The 19,691-nt window shown below is 44.3% G+C and overlaps 2 protein-coding genes and 1 non-coding gene across 3 annotated transcripts in view; 2 read left to right on the top strand and 1 right to left on the bottom strand.

Moving 5' to 3' along the window:
* The window catches only part of LOC126017555 (sentrin-specific protease 2-like), a 407,516-nt gene that overhangs the window by 85,889 nt on the left and 301,936 nt on the right, over positions 1 to 19,691 (top strand). The window lies entirely within an intron of this gene.
* RALY (RALY heterogeneous nuclear ribonucleoprotein) overlaps positions 1 to 19,691 on the top strand; it is a 90,090-nt gene that overhangs the window by 9,776 nt on the left and 60,623 nt on the right. The window lies entirely within an intron of this gene.
* On the bottom strand, positions 339 to 445 carry LOC126019798 (U6 spliceosomal RNA). Its single transcript, XR_007499420.1, has one exon. It is a non-coding gene; the product is annotated as a U6 spliceosomal RNA (small nuclear RNA).

The following is a 19,691-nucleotide window of genomic DNA, read 5'->3' as shown; positions in this document are numbered from 1 at the left end:
GCTGGGATGCTGTTTTCTTTGTTTTGGTTTTTGGGTCACACCCCGCGGCAATCGGGTTACTCCTGGCTCTGTGCTCAGAAGTTGTTACTGGCAGGCTTGGAGGACGATATGCTGGGAATCAAACCCATATCTGTCTTGGGTTGGCTGCATGCAAGGTAAATGTCCTACCTGCTGTGCTTTTGCTCTGGCCCTGTTCTTAATTCCTTCCTTCCTTCCTTCCTTCCTTCCTTCCTTCCTTCCTTCCTTCCTTCCTTCCTTCCTTCCTTCCTTCCTTCCTTCCTTCCTTCCTTCCTCCCTCCCTCCCTCCCTCCCTCCCTCCCTCCCTCCCTTCTTTTTTTAAAAATATGGAACGCTTCACGAATTTGCGTGTCATCCTTGTGCAGTGGCCATGCTAATCTTCTCTGTACCGTTCCAGTCTTAGTATATGTACTGCCGATGCGAGCACCCTGTTCTTAATTTCAACAAATTTTCTCCATGATGATTGGAGAAAAAGAAGTGCATACCTGTGCTAATCCTCAGAGGCTGAGGCGAACAGTGAAAAAGTCTGTAGCAAGAGATCTTTCTGAGTTTCTTTCTCAGTGGTGTGAAGGAGGTAAACCTACAGAAGCACATTATGGATTCTGGGAACCTTTGGGAAAGTAAGATAATCATGAAATGTAACCATTTATGATAGAGAGCTTGGTTCAGAAGACTAGGCTTGTTCTTGTTTTTGGCATTAATTTCCCCAGTAAACTTGAGAGAGATAGAATGGAAAAAGGCACCCAGGTTTAATCCTTGATACCACATGTTGTCCCCATGAGCACAGAGTGAGAAGCAAGCATGGAACATAGTCAGGTGTGGTCCCAGTAAAAAAAATGTGGTGAATATTCTATCTTGCCACCAGGGAGATAGCACAACAGACTTGAGTGTTTGATTTGCTTGTAGGAGCCCTGGATTTGATTCTCGGTGCCGTATGGTATCCTGAGCACAATATTATTGTGAAAAGCAAATTAAATGTATTAAAATACACTATAAAAGCAGATGATTTTAATGTATATGATTTTATGAAATACTTATTGTGCTTTTTTGTTCGTTTGTTTTTTTGGGTTACACCTGGTAGCACTCGGGTTCCTCCTGGCTCTATGCTCAGAATGGCTCCTGGCAGGCTCGGGACCATATGGGATGCTGGAATTTTTGTTGTTGTTGTTGTTGTTTTTGGATCACACCCAACAGGGCTCAGGGGTTACGCCTGGCTCTACACTCAGAAATCGCTCCTGGCAGGCTTGGGGAACCATATGGGATGCTGGTATTCGAACCACCGACCTTCTGCATGGAAGGCAAATACCGATCTCCATGCTATCTCTCCAGCCCCTAAATTGGGTGGTTTCTATGTTCCTGCTAGTAGTAAATGTAGGAGGCTGGAGAGGAATAGTATAGTGGGTATGATAGTACTTGGTTTGCAAACCTAGGTTCAATTTCTGTCCTTACATATGGTCCCCGAGCCTTCCAGGAGTAATTGCTGAGTGCAGAGCTAAGAGTAACTCTTGAGCACCTCTTGGTGTGTTCTCTTTGACCTCCAAATGGAGGAGGACATATTACATCCAAAGTGGGTCTGGCCGGTACTTTCTTTTTGCCTCCCAGAGTGGGTTAAAAGGTAATACCTAGAGGTCGGAAAGATAGCATGGAGAAAGATAGCATGGAGAAAGATAGCATGGAGAAAGATAGCATGGAGAAAGATAGCATGGAGAAAGATAGCATGGAGAAAGATAGCATGGAGAAAGATAGCATGGAGAAAGATAGCATGGAGAAAGATAGCATGGAGATAGGGCGTTTGCCTTGCATGCAGAAGGATGGGGGTTCATATTCTGGCATCCTGGGGCCTGTGAGATAGCATGGAGGTAAAGCGTTTGCCTTGCATGCAGAAAGTCAGTGGTTCGATTCCCGGCATCCCATATGGTCCCCCGAGCCTGCCAGGAGTGATTTCTGAGTGTAGAGCCAGGAGTAACCCCTGAGTTCTGCCGGGTGTGACCCAAAAACAACAACAATAACAACAAAAAAAAACATTCCCGCATCCCATATGGTTCCCCGAGCCTGCCAGGAGAGATTTCTGAGCATAGAGCCAGGAGGAACCCCTGAATGCTGCCTGGTGTGACCCAAAAATAATAAAAAAAAAAACCCAAACCCCCCCCCCAAAAAAAAACTTTAATACTTAAACTGGATAGAGGAGTGAAAATTACTTCGTTGCCTACAATTACACCATTTCAGTGATAAAATTAATCTAACAAATTGTCATTCTTGAAGCATGTGGAAAAAGTTTATTTTTTCTTTTCTTTTTTTTTTTTTTTTTTTTGGTTTTTGGGTCACACCCGGCATTGCTCAGGGGTTACTCCTGGCTGTCTGCTCAGAAATAGCTCCTGGCAGGCACGGGGGACCATATGGGACACCGGGATTCGAACCAACCACCTTTGGTCCTGGATCGGCCGTTTGCAAGGCAAACGCCGCTGTGCTATCTCTCCGGGCCCTATTTTTTCTTTTAAAATGGAGGAGAGAGGGGCCGGGCGGTGGCGCTGGAGGTAAGGTGCCTGCCTTGCCTGCGCTAGCCTAGGACGGACCGCGGTTCGATCCCCCGGCGCCCCATATGGTCCCCCAAGAAGCCAGGAGCAACTTCTGAGCACATAGCCAGGAGTAACCCCTGAGCGTCACAGGGTGTGGCCCAAAAACCAAAAAAAAAAAAAAAAATAAAATAAAATGGAGGAGAGAGAACACCAACATTGTAAAAGCTTAATCCCTCAGAACTCATCTGTTAATTATATATTTGCTAAGGAAAAATTACCATTTCTTTGTCAGCTTTTATCCTGCCAGGTGGACCCTAGCTGCATGTAATTTTTTTGTAGTCTTACCAAATTACTTTGAAGGCTGCCATGAACATTGATCATGTCTTAGAGCTTTCCCTCTTTGTTCTGCCAGCTGATATTAGAAAATGTACTTAAATTACCTATTTTTGGGAAATAAGGTGCTTGGGTCTGCTTCCAGATAGCAGCTCTTTCATGTTAAACATCAGTCAGCTCCTGATCTTGTGTCATGTTGGGTTGCTTGTCAGGAGAGAAGGGGATATTAGAGCTGCCATTGGGGTTATTGACCAGAGGGTTTCTTGGTCTTCGTGAAAGAGATTAGTGTGATTTTGGCCCCCCACCAACCCCATCAAGATTGATACTTGAGCAAAGATCCAGGAGTAATGGGTGTTTGGGGCCTCTGTTTTTTTGTTCTGAGGCCTGAGAGCTTATCTAGGTGAAAATGCCTTTGCTTACATTCTATACCTGATTCTGGGTATCTAAAACCACATATAATCTGTGCTAGAATAAAAAGCCTTGAACACTACTAAATGGGATTCCTTCCTCTATTGGCCACCTTTCCACATTGACACATAGAAAGGTATCTGTGTTTCTCTGAGTGTGACAACCTTTGAAATATAAATTTTTCATATAACTTACAAAAATTACTATGTTTAATATATAGATGTTAAGCAATTAAGCAAACATAATATTAAAATAATTCTCATGTTAGCTCTAAGAAGTAGGCTCTGTTGATCTTCCTTATATAGCTAGGAAATGGAAATAAGCTAAGGAATAGTTACTGGGCAGGCAGCCAGTGAAAGGCATATGCTTCTTGTGACGTACCAAGGCCAGACCACCTTGATTTATGATATTGTTAATAAATAATCCAAGTTTCAGGTATACAATGTTCCAGTGCCACACCCACTATCTGAATGTTAGTGATTCTTCATTAATGTCTTTAGGTCATTCCTCCCCTTTCTTGGTAAACTCAATTCTGTTTTTTTGTTTTGATTTTTGGGTCACACTGGGTGCCACTCAGGGCTTACTCCTGGCTCTGTGCTCAGAAATCCCTTGTGGCTCAAGGGACCGACCATATTGGGATGCCGGGGATAGAACCCACATCCATCCTGGGTCAGCCAAAAAAAAAATAACTAAAGTAAAATATGTATTATCTTCCTGTGTCTATTTTTTCCTTCTTTAATCACTTTTTTTCTTTTGGTTTTGGGCCACACCCTACGGTGCTCAGGAATTATACCTGGCTTCACGCTCAGGAATTGCTCCTAGCAGGCTCGGGGGACCATATGGGATGCTGGGAATTGAAGTCAGGTCCATCCTGGGTCTGCTGATGTTTTATCTCTCTGGTCCCTCCGCTAATCACTTTTAACAAGGTTTATTTTTTTTTTCCCTAGACCTCAGCCTTTTTAGCTATAATAGAATTTTTGCTCATAAAAGGCTCGTTCAACTAGAATTTTATGCTGTCTTTTAGTATGGGAGGATGCATAACTGAGCTCTGGATTTATTCTGGGTGATGCTCTGTAGACTGGAAGGAGACCTTATGTGATGCTGGGGATTAGCAGGGAAGAGGGGCTGCATGCAAGGGAAGTGCCTGCCTATCTTTCTGGCCCCTCATACAGCTTTATTATGAGTTTATTATGAGTTTGGGATTCTTTTCTTAGATATATCCATTCTCTGAGTCTACCCTAGTTTGAGTTGGCAAGAGTCTAGCACAGGCTAGACCCTGACTTTCTTTCTGTCAGAAACACTGACACAGCTCCTAATTAGAAGGATCGATGAAGGCCTGCAGCCAGAACCAGGGAGCTTAGGAAGAGACTGGAGGATTGTGTTTAGCTGCATAGCATCTGATTACCGTGAAATGGATCTGGTCACACTTGTCAGCACAACAGTTCTGCTGGTACAATTCTCTTCCTCTGGGACCAGTAGGTAGAGCTTCCATGAGCAGTGAGGGAATGGTTAACTTGTGTATTCCCCCTGGATAAGCTTTCTGCATCTTTATAAACATAGTGCTGCCCTCCCCCACAGAAGGGAAAGTCACTCACCAAACACTTCCTAAAGATTCAATATTCGATTAAAATCCCTTTGTTAATTTCTTTTTGGGGGGTGGTTTGGGTCACACCCAGCGGCACTGAGGAGTTACTCCTGGATCTGCGCTGAGAAATTGCTCCTGGCAGGCTTGAGGGACCATATGGGATGCCGGGAATCGAACCAGGGTCCATCTGGGGTTGGATGCATGCAAAGCAGACACCCTACCGCTCTGGCACCCTTTATTAATTTCATTTTACAACTTACTGAATAGTTTTGAAAAGGAAACAGACTCAGAAGTGAATTGATGAGGTTATCATTTATATAACATGGCATGCTCGATGGAGTGCTGCAGCAAGTCATTTCTTAGCATTTGCAACCCGGATAGCATTGTTTTGTTTTAACTGAGGCCACCTGTTAGCTTCTGCAGACTGAACAGCATCTCAGATTCTACCCTGGAACTCTTTCAATATTGGAAGACTGGAAAAAATTCTTATAAAACTAGTGAGGAGGATGGGATTGGAGGAGGGGCTTTGCTTTTACTTTCTCATCTCCATTTCAGGTTCTCAGGGAATGAGCAGACTCTAATGGGAGAGATGGATAATCATTGGGATCAATGGGAGGGCTTGCTCCTGTGTGTAATGTAGTCAGAGTTTCTGAACAAGGGTCCTGTACAAGGAGGAAGGGACTCATGGCAAGCTGTTTCTCGGGACATTGTCAAAACTCAGGACGTAATATTTTCAGATCCCAGTAGTATGATCAGACCAACTGACAATCTCCTCAATAGCACCGCTCTCTCCTAGTCATTAGTAGTTCAGTAAGTATTTATTTTGGGGGGGCCGGAGAGATAGCATGGAGATAGGGTGTTTGTCTTGCATGCAGAAGTATGGTGGTTTGAATTCCGGCATCCCATATAGTCCCCTGAGCCTGCAAGGAGCAATTTCTGAGCGTAGAGCCAGGAACAACGCCTGAGCGCTGCCGGGTGTGACCCCCCCAAAAATTTACTTTTGGTTTTGGGGTCACACCTGGTGGTGCTCAGGGCTTACTCCTGTCTCTTTCTACGGGATCACTCCTGGTGGGGCTTGGGGAATCCATATGGGGTGCTGGGGATTGAATCTGGACCAGGTAAGTACATGCAAGACAAGTGTACTTATCAAGTGTGTCTTGATAGTACAAGTACTGTTGTACTATCTCTCCAGTCAGTAGTACCCCCAATCAGTAAATATTACTGAGCATCTCTTGTGTGTTAGGGCTTGTGTGCTAGTGCAAAGGATTACTAGATGAAGACTGATTTAGCCCTGAAAGACTGTACAATCTAGCATCAGGATTACACAAGTAAATAAATCACAGTTTACTCTGTGCCTCAATAGAAGCCTGTACATGGGCTCTGGGATCACCAACACAGTAAGGGAGATAATTTTGATTTTTTTGCTTTGAAGATACCGAAGGCACTTCAGAGTACAAAATGAAAGTAAAGGTAGGCCCAGGACTCTTGATAAAGGGGTTAGTCCATGACATGTAGCAAATCAGATGAATGGCTGTAAACTCTTACCACTTGCAAGAGTTAGCAGAAGCCATTATGTAGCAGAATTAGAAGAATGGAGAGTGAGTGGAGGTTGACTTACTGTTAGCAAGTGCTGGCGGAACTTTGTTTTAGGGAGAAAAGTTGAAGAGCAGCAGTTGCCCATCTGACCTCTAAGCCTAGCCTGTAGAGGTTCTCTTGGTTCCTAGTAGTGATTTTTTTTTTTCAAGTCACACCTGACAGCGATCAGGGGTTACTCCTGGCTCTATGCTATGGAAATCCAATACCGTCTGTCCTGTCCTGGGTTCCCTGTATGCAAGGCAAACTTCCTTATCGCTGTGCTCTCACCCCCCCAGTAGTAATTTGAAGATTCATCTGATATAGGCATGTGGCTTGCTTCTATGAAGGTAAAACCTTTTATTTGCGCCTCTCAATCTGTCCTTTTTGTAATCTTTGAAAAAAAATTAATGGAATCTTTTTAAAATACCCTTGAAAATGAGATTACATTTTTAACTCTAATTACCCTAATTAAAACTTGACAGCCGTAATTCTGGAATGGCAGATATGCTAAATATTCCCTATGCCTGTGACAAGCTCACTAACCAGATGGAATGCTGTTATAGGTTTAGGAGAAAAATGCTTTTGTGTATTTTTCATCCATCAGTAGTTTTATCTTTGGTCTTCTAGCTTTGTCAAGTGAGCATAGCTATGCTTATGGGCTATAGGACCCAAGACCTCTAATTATAATAAAGGCTCCTTTGCATCCTGTGGGATCTGATATTCTTTCTTCAGTTACGGCTGTATTTCATGTCTGGAGTCTTTCTGTGGGTGAAATCTCTGCCTGGCCTTTGGGATTCTAGGGTCTGTGTTTATTAAAAGGACATGCTGCTTTAAGGTTTATTATTAATTAATATTTTAGGCCAGCTTGTCAGTACTTAGGTTTTACTCCTGATTTGTTCTCACTCTTGGTGGGATTAAGGGGTTTGGTTAGAGCTAGAACTTGGATCAGCCTTGAGCAAGGCTCTGTTTTGAACCTTGCTCTGTCTTGTTTCGGGATAAGTTTATTTATGCTTTTAAGTATATTGTGTTAAGATAAGAAACTCTGAACAGACTTTCTTCACATATCTCAACACAGTCTAGAGCTCTTCACTTAAGTGAAGTATCCTTTCTTGGTTTGCCTTATCTAGTTACTGGGTGAACTGTAAGGAAGAGAGAGTAGTTAGCACTTGAAAATATCCTCTGAATATATCCATATTGTGAGTCACTTAAGGTTCTGTTAGAGCTTGCCTTGCATACTGGTTCACATCTCAGCAGATACAATAAAAGCAGCAGACCAGGGCTGGAGAACTGTAGGACGTTTGCCTTGCACATTGCTGACCCAGGCAGGACCAGTGGTGGTTCGACTCCCAGATCCCATATGGTCCCCTGAGCCTGCCAGGGCGATTTCTGAACACAGAGCCAACTAACCGCTGAGCGCTGCTGGGTGTGACCCAAAAACTAAATCCCCCCCCCCCAAAAAAAAAAAAGACCAGTGGCTTTCAGTCTTTCTATACTGGACTGGCACATCAGCACCAGTCTTGGGCTATTGGTGAAGACCACTGTGCTAGAACCAGTGACCTTCATGTAGTGACAGTCTCTCAATCTATATTCCTGGTTGTTATGTTAGTATTGCAAAGGAAGCAGATATGGTAAGACAAATTCCAGCTTCTGAGAAGTTTAGAATGGTGGGGGGAGGGCACTAAGGGATGAGACAGCTATATATGTGTACCTTTTTATTTTTTTAATTTATTTTATTGAAAAAGTTGTGATCTACAGAGTTCTTCATAGTTGAATTTCAGATATACAATGAATAGGGCCCTTCCCATCACCATTGTCAACCTCCCTTCACCAGTGGACCCAGAGTGCACTCTATTACCACCACCCTTTGCCCATCTCGACTGCCAGTGTAACATTCCCCTTTGAGTTTAGATTGTCAAAGTTTAGGTCCCTTGATTTTTTTTTTTTTGTTTTTTGTTTTTTTTGTTTTTGGTCATACCCGGCAGCACTCGGGGGTCACTCCTGGCTCTATGCTCAGAAATCGCTCCTGGCATCCTAGGGGGACCATATGGGATGCTGGGATTCGAACCACTGACCTTCTGCATGCAAGTCAAACGCCTTACCTCTGTGCTATCTCTCCTGCCCCGGTCCCTTGATTCTTTTATCATTGACTCTGGCCTGGATAATTCGTTCTGCTGTCCTTATTTATTTCCCTGCCAATGCATCTGATACCACTTGTCCCTGGCCCCCAGCCTTTCTTTATTACTTTCCATGTAGTTTTTTTTTTTTTTAATTTAAAAAAATTTTTTTTTGGGTCATACACAGCAGTGCTCAGGGGTTACTCCTAGCTCTGTGCTCAGAAATCACTCTTGGCAGGCATGGGGGACCATATGGGATGCCAGGATTCGAACCACCATTCATCCTGGATCTGCTGTGTGCAAGGTAAACGCTCTACCGCCGTGCTAGCTCTTTGGCCCCTCCTTTCATCTTAGTTTTTTTTTAATTTTAATTTGTTTGTTTGTTTTTGGGTTACACCCGTCGGTGCTCAGGGGTTATTCCTGGCTCTGCAGTCAAAAATCACTTCTGGCAGGCTTGGGGGACCATATGGAATGCCGGGAATCGAACCTGGGTCCATTCTGTGTTGGCTGTGTGCAAGGCAAATGTCTTATCGCTGTGCTTTCTCTCCGGCTCCTCTTAGTTTTATAGAAAAATGTGGGATCATGTTGTAAAATATATGTGACTTCTTATATGTCAGAACAAAGATTTCCTACAGGTGTTGGCATTTGAATATGTCTCTGAGTAGGTGCTGTTGGAAGAGGAATGTAGAAGGTCACTGCGGGTGTTAGGAAATAACATGGGGGAAAGCAGAAAGTTGCCAGGTGACAGACATCCTTCTGGATTGGAGTTCCGGTGTGCATGGAAAGGATATGGTAAAGGATGAGGGCAGAATTTTAACTTTATTCTGTAAGCAAAGGGGATTATCTATTGGAGGCTACAGGGCTGTGATATAAGTGACTAAATGATATATTGGGAAGGAGGGTGATTAGATATAGTAGGTTAGAATAGGTATCAGCAATCTGGCCTGCAAGACCTGCATCTTATAAAGCTGTTCTGGGAATACAGCCACCACATTTATTTATATGACTGCATACTATGGTGGCAGAATTAATACTCGAGAGATTGCTGTAGTTCTCAAAGCTTAAAATATTTACCATACACAGAAGAACTATGCTTACTTCTGAGTTAGATGGTAATTATGCAATTTCTCTAAGAAAGTAAATGTCAGTACAGATCTAAAATGGATTTGAAGTATCGAATGGCTGTTTTCAGAAAGGACACGATTTAGTGGTACACACCTGTTCTGCCAACCTTGCAATACTTGGTAAAGTTCAAATTTGCGGCAAGTCACCTTGTTCACAAAAGGATATAGGATGCAGGCACATTCTGATTTGTCTGAATGGCCTTGGATACATAATTTAGCTTTCCATAAGTTCATCTCTGTACTATGAGTAAAACAAAGAAAGGCTCAATGAAATTCTTCCATTGGTGTAGGGCTCTTATCCTGCTGCTTCTCTGTACTCAGCCTGACTGTCCAGTGGGAAATGTAGATAACCAGGCACATAAAAGTCAGGAATTAGGGTGAAGGGCGGCACTGGACAGAGGATTTTGATGACTGCACTTGGCTCGTATGATGGGTATTGATAACTAGATGCTTCCAGTCCCCTTTTCCTCCTACCAAATTGATAATAGTGACAAAGAAACAGTGATTAATAATGTTCAAAGAGAATATACAAGAAAAGTAAAGTAACAATGTCTAATGATACCCAGTTTGGGTGTCCCAGCCAGCATTTAAACCCAGGTGTCTCTATGCTGTCTTTCCTGTACTTGTCTACAGAAGGGACTGGAGCAGGAAACACAAGTATAGATTCATTTAGTGTCTGGAGAATGGCTGGCTGTAGGGAGGCCTCTGGAGAATGGCTGATGTAGGGAGGCCTGCCCTTAGATTCAGAGGTAGCTTTCAGTGTTTGGTGAAGGGGCTTGAGGTTTTAGGCTAACGCAGTGCCCTTTGCATGACCTGGACCCAATTATAGCAAATGATTCTGGGGGGTTGGGGACCACACCTGCTCAGGGTTTACTCCTGGCAGACTCAGTACTATATGGGATGCTGGGAATCAAATCTGGATTTTCTGTGTGTAAGGCAAATGCCCTATTTTATGCTATTGCTCCAGTCCCTATAGCAGATGATTTATAATATTCTTTAAAAGGTTAAGCCGAGGGACAGGCTAGGTGGCGCTAGAGGTAAGGTGTGTCTGTCTTGCAAGTGATAGCCAAGGAAGGACCTCCCTCCGTTCGATCCCCCTGTGTCCCATATGTCCCCCCAATGCTTAGCCAGGAGTAACCCCTGAGCATCAAATGGGTGTGGCCCGAAAAACCAAAAAAAAAAAAAAAAAAAAAAGGTTAAGCCAAATGGTATACCAGCAATTCTCTGGGCTTACTCTTGTCTGCACTAAGGAATTACTATTCATGTTGGTTTTCTGAGGACCATATGGAATGATGGGGTTCAAACCCAGGCCACTGCCATGCAGCGCAAATATGCCTTATCGGCTGGACTAAAGGTCTTTTTCTTGGGGCCACACCTGGTGATGCTCAGGGGTTACTCCTTGCTATGCGCTCGGAAGTTGCTCCTGGCTTGGGGGACCTTCGTCCAAGGCTAGCGCAGGCAAGGCAGGCACCTTACCTCTAGCGCCACCGCCGGCCCCTGACATTCATTCTTTTTTTTTTGTTTGTTTGTTTTACGGGCCACACCCGTTTGATGCTCAGGGGTTACTCCTGGCTAAGTGCTCAGAAATTGCCCTTGGCTTGGGGGAACCATATGGGACGCCGGGGGATCGAACCGAGGTCCTGATCCTTGGCTAGCGCTTGCAAGGCAGACACCTTACCTCTAGTGTCACCTCACCGGCCCCCTGACATTCATTCTTAATGCTCTGTATCAAATTCACAGATTTGTTTGTTTCATCTACTATGATGTTAAATTTTAAATGATAACTGTTTTTGCTACAGCTTACTCCATGACTCTTCACTTAGGGATCACCCCTGGGTGGGATGAGAAATCATATGGGGTGCTCAGATTGAACCCTATATGTAAGGCAAGAGTTCTTTTTTTTTTGTGGTTTTTGGGTCACACCTGGCAGTGCTTAGGGTTTATTCCTGGCTCCAGGCTCAGAAATTGCTCCTGCTCCTGGCAGGCATGGGGGACCATAAGGGACGTTGGGATTCGAACCGATGACCTGCATGAAAGGCAAACGCCTTACCTCCATGCTATCTCTCCGGCCCCAAGAGTTCTTTTTACTGTGTTTTTTTTTTTTTTTTTTTATTTAAAGAAAATGCAGGGGCCGTGCGGTGGCAGTAGAGGGTAAGGTGTCTGCCTTGCCTGCGCTAGCCTAGGATGGACCGCGGTTCGATCCCCCGGCGTCCCATATGGTCCCCCAAGCCTGGAGTGACTTCTGAGCACATAGCCAGGAGTAACCCCTGAGTGTCACCGGGTGTGGCCCAAAAACCAAAAAAAAAAAAAAAAAAAAAAAAAGAAAATGCAGGGGCCGGAGTGGTGACACAAGCAGTAAGGCGTTTGTCTTGTCCTAGCTAGCCTAGGATGGACCACAGTTCAATCCCTTGGTGTCCCATATAGTCCCCCAAGCCAGGAGCAATTTCTGAGCAGATAGCCGGGAGTAACCCCTGAGTGTCACTGGGTGTAGCCCAAAAACAAAAAACAAAAACAAAAAAAAAGAAAATGCATTACATAGTTGACATAATTGATGATAATATGTTTCAAGATGACAGAAAGCAAAGTTATTTAAAAAAATAGAAAATGGAAGAGAAGGGGCCGGTGAGGTGGTGCTTAGAGGTAAGGTGTCTGTCTGCCTTGCAAGCGCTAGCCAAGGAAGGACCTCGATTTCATTCCCCGGCGTCCCATATGGTCCCCCCAAGCCAGGGGCAGTTCCTGAGCGCTTAGCCAGGAGTAACCCCTGAGCAGCAAACGGGTGTGGGCCCTCCCCCCCCAAAAAAGAAAAAGAAAATGGAAGAGAAGAGGGGCCAGTGGGATAGCACAGTGGTAGGGAGTTTGCCTTGCATGTGACAGATCCAGAATGAATCTGGTTTGATCCCTGGTGTCCCATTTGGTCTCCCGAGCCAAGAGCAGTTTCTGAGTGCACAGCCAGGAGAAACCCCTGAGCGTCACCAGGTGTGACCCAGAAACAAAACAAAACAAATAAAAAAAAAAAAAGGAAGAGAAGAAAGAAGGAAAAGTTCAGTATCAAGTATACTTGTGAAAGCTATTGTATCTTTAATAAAGTCACTAATCGGGGCCGGGCGGTGGCGCTGGAGGTAAGGTGCCTGCCTTGCCTTCGCTAGCCTAGGACGGATTGCGGTTCGATCCCCCGGCGTCCCATATGGTCCCCCCAAGAAGCCAGGAGCAACTTCTGAGCGCATAGCCAGGAGTAACCCCTGAGCGTCACAGGGTGTGGCCCAAAAACCAAAAAAAAAAAAAAAAAGTCACTAATATAGTAGCAGAAGGTTTAGTAAGCTCTTTATTTTTAAAGATAAGAGATAAAAATACAATAAAAATGTTTGTGAGGCAGTTGTTTGCATAGGCACAGCAAAATATGGGGAAATAGGAAAAACCTTTGTCCTAAAAACAGGGAGACCTTACCCATAAAATATTCTAGCATAAGACCAAGTCCAGGCTCCAGACATACTAGGCTGTCCAACTCCAAAGTCATTCTCTGCGGTCCCAGTAAAAGTTCCTCACAATCACGGTTGTTGCTGTCAGGTTTCTGTAGTTAGATCCTGGTTTCTGTACAGGTGATGTGGAGCCTCTTCTGGTTTCATCTCACCATTAGGTGGCAATGCAGAGAATCCTGCCTGAAAGCAGGTTGTGGTTGTTACTAAGTTGTTAGTGTGTCATAAGAACCCTATTTGGAGTAAGTCAATGCCAGGGCAGCGGTAGGGCCTTCCCTACTAGAAGTTCCATTCCTGGTGATGGTGTAGAAAAACTGTAGTTGTTGGGCCGGGAAGGTGGCGCTAGAGGTAAGGTGTCTGCCTTGTAAGCGCTAGCCAAGGATCAGGACCGCGGTTCGATCCCCCGGCGTCCCATATGGTCCCCCCCAAGCCAGGGGCGATTTCTGAGCGCATAGCCAGGAGTAACCCCTGAGCATCACACGGGTGTGGCCCAAAAACCCAAAAAAAAAAAAAAAAAAAAAAGAAAAACTGTAGTTGTTTCCGTAGCAAGGTTCAGGAGGGAATTGTCAATGTCTGATATTCGGAAGCCTAAGCCAAGTCACTAAGACAAATATTCAGGGTGTAAGGCCCTACTGCAGTATAAAATTTATGTGTTCCTACCTATTAGATAAGAACTTGTTTGCATACTAAGATTTTCCCATTTTAATGTGCCTATGCAAAAAGGAACAATACCACAATACTGTTGCATATGGGGGCAGAGATAACAAGCCCAACAATCCCCATAACCTAATTCTAACATAAACTCTAAACACTAGAGAAACGTATCTACTCAAATTCCCTACTAAACAGATCCCCAAGGCTGGAGAGGCAGCACAGTGGTAAAGCATTTGCCTTGCATGCAGCTAATCCAGGACGGTTGGTCGTTCGAATCCCGGCATCCCATATGGTCCCCTGTGCCTGCCAGGAGTGATCTCTGAGCACAGAGCCAAGAAGTAACCCCTGAGCGCCTCCGGGTGGGACCCCCCCCCCCCAAAAAAGTTGAAAAAAAAGCTCGCTCGCTCCCTCCCTCCCTTCCTCCCTCCCTTCCTCCCTCCCTTCCTCCCTCCCTCCCTCCCTCCATCCCTTCCTTCCTCCTCTTTTTTCTTTTCTCCCTCCCCTCCCCTCCCTCCCGCCCTCCCCCATGATGCTAAGGGTTTACTAAAAAAAAAAAGTTAAACAGATCCCCAAAACTGGGGGAAATTGGTATGAGGTAAGGCTGGAGAGGAGGAGGCCTGTTTCTCAAGCTCAGTAGAGGGGATAAGGACTGGAGCCTCCCTGTTCCCCACCCAGACACCATAAGGCAAGAGTTCTACCTGCTGTACTATTGTTCTGTCCCAGCCTGACAATCCACTTTCATTTTTTGCTAAAATTGGCACCATATTTTAGACTATGGCCTTTCATTGGAGAATTAGGGTTGTCATGCTTTTCAAATGACTATTCAAATACCTTTATATTTGTATATACACAGAGGTCTGCATATAATATAATCAAATACCTACTGTTCTGGGCTCCACAATGGGGACACCCTCTAGTCAGTCATTCTCTGCTGTAGGAATCTGGAATTGCCTGGATTGGGGCTAACAAGAGATGGTTTTTCACCCTGCTTCTGTCTTCTTTCTGTGATTTTTGGATAGTTCTGGTTTTGTCCCAAGCTTTGGTGTGTTGGTTACAGATTATAAAGCCTTAGATTCTTGCTTTCAATTTAAGAGGGGGAAGGGGAGCCATCCAACTGTCTCATTAGCATGGAGAAAAGAAAACAGTAATTACTTGTGCCTCCCTTGATGATTCCTGCAGGGTTAGTTCTTTTCTGGAAGAAGTGGGGGAGGGAAACTTGGAGACAGCTTCAGTTAAGGAAGGAGAAATGCTGCTAGCTGCTATTCTGAAAACATTGTAAAAGCAAAAATGATTGTTGTTGTAGGTCTTTTATATTTTCTGGACATTCCTCCAGGCAGCTTGGAGATCGCTTGGATTGAATATCAGCTATTTATGGCATACATAATGTTCCCATACATGGATATGGATTGGGTCCAAGAGCCCTAATGTCACTTGTCATTAAGAAGCCAGCTGCCCTCCAGGGCCTCTTTTCCTGATATGCTGAGCATCCTGACACCTGTCTTTGTTGTTGAATAGAGGAGTGTTTTATTGCCATTTTGTGACCTGGCTGCATTTTTATTATATTGAGATCATCTTTTTTGATCCCCATGGCAACACAGCCAGTTGGTTATTATGCTAGGACACAGGCAACCACACAGCAGAGCTAGTCAGAAGGTCAGGTATCCTTTTGAGTGAAGGATAGTGGAGTTGCAAGGCCATGGGTTTTGGGCCAGGTTGCAAGAAGTAACACCTCAGAAGGGTTGAGACAGTTAAGGTTTTATAGCTGAAAGGTGAGAGGGTAGCTGGCATATATTATTGGCAAAGGTTTATCGTTCTGAAGCTCTTGGCTGGACATGGCAATTTTGCACCCTCCATGCTGATTGTAGTAGAACTGATCTAAAGTAGCTTATGGGTTGGTGAGCTTCACCTGACAGTCTGCTGTTCTTCAGCTAGACTTTTCTCTGAGGCTCCTGACACCTTGCTTTATGTTCATGCTTCTCAATTAGTGGGGGCGTGAGGCTCTGTAGAGGGGGGCACGTTTGACTTCAGCAAACACTGTCATAACAAGCTAAGCCCTGTGTTTGTCTCTGTATAGCTGAGAGTTGCTGTGTCCTGCCTCAAACCCCGTTTTGAAAAGCTATGCATTGCAAAACGTGCTCATTGGAGCCATTAATCCAGACATCACCTCTGATTAAAAAAATCAGCTTGCGGGGCCGGAGAGATAGCATAGCGGTAAGGCATTTGCCTTGCATGCAGAAGAATGGTGGTTCGAATCTGGTGTCCTATATAGTCCCCCGAGCCTGCCGGGGGCGGCGATTTCTGAGCATAGAGCCAGGAGTAGTCCCAGAGCGATGCCCGGTATGACCCAAAAACGGGGAAAAAAAAAATCAGCTCGGGGCTGGAGAGATAGCATGGAGGTAAGGCGTTTGCCTTTCATGCAGAAGGTCATTGGTTCAAATCGCGGCATCCTATATGGTCCCCCGAGCCTGCCAGGAGTGATTTCTGAGCATAGAGCCAGGAGTGACGACCCCTGTGCGCTGCTGGGTGTGACCCAAAAACCAAAACAAAAAATCGGTTCAAATTATTTTATATATTTTTGTTTTGCAATTTAAAGTTTTTTTTTTTAATAAAGATACTATTTACAGTCATGCAGGGAACGCGAAAATGTTTTCTTCTTCGTGGGGGGGGGGGCATGACAGAAAATAATTGAGAAGCACTGCGTTAGTTGCTTGCTACCCAAGCAAGACCAGAGAGTCCTGCTTCTCTTTCCTTCTTCAGTCCCCAGGAAAATAGCACTTCTGCAGCACCCTGAGAATCCCTATTAGTTTGAGTTCTGCAACTCTAGGACTTGTCTATTATATAGTATATTACACATACTCAATATACCATTGAGTATTATATATAACAGGCCTTAAGGTAAAGGGCTTTTTCTATATTCTCATATTTCTTTGAATGTATATGAAACAGGAATCTATGAACAACACAAGGAACTGAGGAAAGAAGATTAAGAATCTTGTCTAAATTTCCAAATTTAGTAATAAGCAGAGCCAGCGATTCAAACCATGGTGTCTGATTGTAGATCTTGCACTTCCCATTATTAAATTGGTCATTATTACCTTCTTTTACCACCTTGAGCAATATGTGTCTTGTGGTGTTTATTTTCTCCTGCCTGCATCTGTTAGGATTTGCATGCATTAGTCCTTGAACTTTTCTAGTCTCATTTGGTAAATATCTTTCTTTTGATGGAGATGCAGTGTCAATGTCTGCCACTGCTTTTTCTTCTCATTCTCTCAGGGAATAGTCCTCAATCAAAGATGATACAGGCACTGCTCCTTTTTCCTTCTATTTCCTCCCTCCATCCTCCCAAAAAGGGACCCGGGGACTCGAGGACTATGCTCACAGGCTAAGAGCTCATGCCTTGCAAGCATATGGTCACATGTCCAAACCCCTGGTGCCAATAATGATGCTGGCCACTCTGTTGTTTGAGCCTGACAGCTCTACTGTCTGACATCCCTGGCACCATAAACACTTTGCAGCTGCACCACAGCCAGGAAAGGAGTATGTGAGTATCATCATAAAGGGGTGTGAGGCCTGGTGAACACCTCACTAAAAGATGTCTGAGCATGAGATGTGCAAATGTCTTTAACCAGGAAATGTGACCAGTGTTTAGTAATTGTGTGAACATTACATGAGCTCTGCAACTATGACAATTGTGCCTCATCTAAAGTGCTTGCCCGGGGCCGGAGAGATAGCATGGAGGTAAGGCATTTGCCTTTCATGCAGGAGGTCATCAGTTCGAATCCCGGTGTCCCATATGGTCCCCCGTGCCTGCCAGGAGCAATCTCTGAGCATGGAGCCAGGAATAACCCCTGAGCACTGCCGGGTGTGACCCAAAAACCACACACACAAAAAAAAATAAAGTGCTTGCCCTCGCAAGTACATGCGCAAAAACTGTAGTTAAAGGTTTATAAACCTCTGAGCACCATGGCCAACTGTGTGAGCACCACTTACAGATATCACATTAACAACAGCAACAACGAGGAGAGTGGAGAATTTAAAATATTAATAAACACATTATCTTAATTAGTAAATATTTTAAGATTTAGAACAAAGCAAAATTAATTTTTCTTAGGGTTGAAGTATATAGAAAGTAAGGTACTTGCCTTGCACATTGCTCAATTGTGTTTGATCCCTGGCACCCCAGATGATCCTTTGAATAAGCCAGAAATAAGCCCTGAGCTCTGCTGGGTATTCCCTTCCAAAAAGATTCCCCCCCCCCCCCACCATCATTCTCTTTATTTTGCTTATATTAAACGTTTAGCAGTTAGGTTAAGTTGTAGAACTATTCTTGAAGGTTTTTACTCAGCCTAGTGCTCTGTCTGCTAATGTAGTAAAGAGAAGTGCGTATGTATAATACACAGTTCAGACTTGAAGCAATACTAGGATATTCAGGATCCTATTGGGGTACTATTTGGTGGTAGTAGCCTTAGGTGCAACTGTGGAGAGGGTTGGTACTTCCTAAAGTTGGTGTTCGCTAAAGAAAGTAATTTTTCACATGGTGCTGAGTGTTTTTGTTTAGTTTTTCTGGAAAGAGGATGGTAGGTGGACTAAACATGTAGAACAAAAGAGAAAATGAAATTCCTAGCCCTGCTGCTTGCTAGCTGGCTTTTTTGTTGGTTTTTGGTTGGTGCTCAGGGATTACTCCTGAAGAGGGGCTATATGGGGAGCCTGGGATTGAACCCTGTTGGCTGAATGAATGCAAGGCAAATGCCCTACTTGATGTACTATTATTGCTCTGGCCCTGTTTGCTAGCTGAGCTGTTTGAACTCTAGTGGCCAATCCTCAATTTGTCTGCAAATTACCTCTGCTATAAAGTAGCCATACCATCACCTTCCATAGGATTATTATTGAAAGGGAAAACAGTGTAACACCAAACCTCCTGGTCTATTGTATAGCAAGAACCTTAATTTTTCTGTCACTATGTACCAAGCCTGACATTTTCCTTCGAGAAAGCCTTTTTTTCTAAGAACAAGAGATGTTAGTGGCTAAATGGATTATCTTTTCCTACTTTTATGATATATATCATAATCTTTTTATTGGGGGGCTCTTCTTTTATCTTCTGACGTTCTGATGATCAGGAGTTGCACAGATTCACCCAGGTGGTTGTGTATCAGGTTTTGATGCTCACTACTTGGCTGTGGTGCTAGCCAGGGGTCCTACTGCTTCAGTTGAATTGTTTGCACATGTGCTCACTACTTGTACTTGCTAGAGATTTCACGCTGGTTGTGGTGTTTGCTGGCAGCAGCACGATTGGTGCTTGCACATTTTTGGTGTGGTGCTCATTGGGAGTTAGTTTCATTTTTCTTTTTTTTGGGGGGGGGTTGGGTCACACCCGGCAGCACTCGGGTTACTCCTACACCTGACACTTCGCTCAGAAGTCACTCCTGGTAGGCTAATGATTCCAACCATCATTGTCCTGAATTGGCTGCGTGCAAGGCAAACACCCTTATCACTGTGCTATCTCTCTTCTTTGGTTGTAATGCATATATATATATATATATATATATATATATATATACACACACACACACACACACACACACACACACACACACACACACACACACACACACACACACACACACACACACACACACACACACCTGAGTGTAGTGTGATTGGAAATCACTTGTGCCAGCCAGGAATCAACCTGAGCATTGCTGCTAGGCATTAATAGTAGAGCCACCAGGTTTGGGCTTGATGCATATGCTGACCAAGGGATTGAATTTGTATCCTTATTTGCCCTTGTAAGGGAGAGGTTAACAACTGGACCAGGGATTCTCAGGGGTACAGACTGCTGAAGACATCTGGCCCCTCCCCTTCCCGCCTTTTCTCCCCCCTTCCCATCTCTT

Source organism: Suncus etruscus, chromosome 9, assembly GCF_024139225.1.
Source record: "Suncus etruscus isolate mSunEtr1 chromosome 9, mSunEtr1.pri.cur, whole genome shotgun sequence".
In the NCBI taxonomy this organism is placed as follows: Eukaryota; Metazoa; Chordata; class Mammalia; order Eulipotyphla; family Soricidae; genus Suncus; species Suncus etruscus.
This window is presented reverse-complemented; position numbering and strand designations above follow the sequence as displayed.